Below are 2,399 nucleotides of genomic sequence, written 5' to 3' on the forward strand. Positions count from 1 at the left end.
TCAGAGCTGGCAGCAGCACCACACCATCTAGTGGTCATTCATATATATAGCTTGGGAGGTAGACAGTCTGCATCACACGTTTTTCAGTTTAACTTACGCCACCATAGTTTCCCCAGTAGATGGATAAACTGCAAGTGGAGAGTGGATGAGGTTTGAAAAGAGAAGGAGGAAGAAGTCTTTTTAGTAAATGTAGCAGATTTGTAGCGATGTAGAACAGAACTATGGGATGTATGCACATTTCAAGATATCTTAGAATCAACATTAGCTATATGTGCAAAACTTTCATCATGAATTAATTGTGATTAACCACAACTAAGGCCTCCACCAAAGAACTCCAAGGCTCATCTCATTTGCCAAAAGAAAAAATATGAACATGCTCAAAAACCTTCCAGAAATTCCAACGTGAAAGACTCACTGCCAGTCATCACAAACGCTTGATTGCAGGTCTTGGTGTCAAGGTTGACACAACCAGTTATTAAATTTAAGAGAAAATTACTTTTTCACACATGGCTTTCCCTTAATAAATGAAATGATCATTTAAAAACTGCATTTTGTATTTACTCAGGTTACTTTTGTCTCACGTTAAAACTGTTCTTATGATCTGAAACATGTAAATATGTCACAAATGTGCAAAAAAAACCCAAAAAACAAATACTTTTTCAAGGCAGCGCATATGCATCCGATTTATTTCAGCTCAGAGTCTCCACGCTGCTGGGTGGTGCACCTTTCTCACAGATGTCTGTTCGCTCGCTACCTGCCAGTTTGATCCCCCCTTTGAGTGCTCAGGAAGAACAGAAAGCACCATATATGTGAGAAGCAGTCCAATGGAAAGATCGATGGTTTTGCATGAAGCTGTTTGGTGCTGAATGAAATGATGTCAGATCTGCTATTACAGTTCATAATTTGAACTCCGACAAGCAAATCAGTATTTCTTATTGGCTGCAATCATAGTAACAGCTTGCTAAAAATAACAATTACAAACATTTTACCATTTCATTTTTTGCTAATATAGAAGTGCAAAACATGTTTAGAGCAGAGATGATTCATCTCAAGGGCGGCGATGTTTCTGTTGCTGGACACTGTTGAAAGAACCTTATTCAGAGACAAGGCAGCACTCACCACATGCATCCCACCCTGTTGGGTAAATACAAATTCACCATAATGTTATTATTCCCATGAGTCAGCTCTGTGTTATTTACCACAGAAACACTGAGCTCACTGTGGCATCAAAAAGGTGAAAGACCTGTTTGTTGACTCTACCTGGCATGTTTGGGTGGTGACCTCCTGGATTGACACAAGGCTGACTGAATGAAGAAAAAAATTAACAAAATTAACAAAAACATTAGTAAATGAAACGTTTATTAAGGTTTTATAAATATAGGACAGTCTGGGCAGTGAGCACAACATAATTTTACATATTTACCATGTGGAAAAACTGAGATGTGCTGTTGAAATTTCATTGCTTTGTCATATATTAAGATATTTCAGTGATCATGTGTAGCTAAATGTTTTTACACTGACACCTCACCCTCGACATCCCTCATCTACAGCATCACACATGCAAATTTAAGACTGACAGAGTCATAAGAGAAACACCAACCCATTACAGGAGGTAACAACCAAAGGGTTTATTTAACACTGAGCAGAGTCACTACACACACTAAGACACTGAGTTGGTGGGTGTATTCCATAATGAGGCAAATGTGTGTTTATTTTCATTGTTACGTGTCAGGGATTCATATCCCGGAGCACTCTGCTGCTCAGTGCTCAAACACATGCTTGGGTTGACGCTCTCATTTTCACAGGCACATGTGAAGCACACGGTTGGTTTTCCCTGATAGAGAAATGTCACTAAAAGACTAAAAACATCTGAGTTCCTCTCTCAGTAGCTGAATATTTGTACAGACTCAAAGTTACCCTGTTCCCTTAAATGATCATAAGATGAAATTTATATATACATGCATGTGAAAATATGATTTACTGCAAATATACTCTTGATCGTGGCTCAAGAGCTGGCAGTTCATCTTGTAATTGGAAGGTTGCCGGTTCGAGCCCCGACTCCGACAGTCTCGGTCGTTGTGTCCTTGGGCAAGACACTTCATCCGTTGCCTACTGGTGGTGGTCAGAGGTCAGTGGTCAGTGTCTGGCAGCCTCGCCTCTGTCAGTGCTCCCCAGGGCGGCTGTGGCTACAATGTAGCTGCCATCACCAGTGTGTGAATGTGTGTGTGAATGTGTGGATGACTGGATGTGTAAAGCGCTTTGGGGTCCTTAGGGACTAGTAAAGCGCTATATAAATACAGGCCATTTACCATTTATTGTATTTACAGCAGACAGAAGTGTGTGTGTGTTTGTGTGTGTGTGTGTATTCCTGAGTCAATATACAACAATAACACAGTACA

This window comes from Astatotilapia calliptera, chromosome 1 (assembly GCF_964374335.1).
Source record: "Astatotilapia calliptera chromosome 1, fAstCal68.1, whole genome shotgun sequence".
In the NCBI taxonomy this organism is placed as follows: Eukaryota; Metazoa; Chordata; class Actinopteri; order Cichliformes; family Cichlidae; genus Astatotilapia; species Astatotilapia calliptera.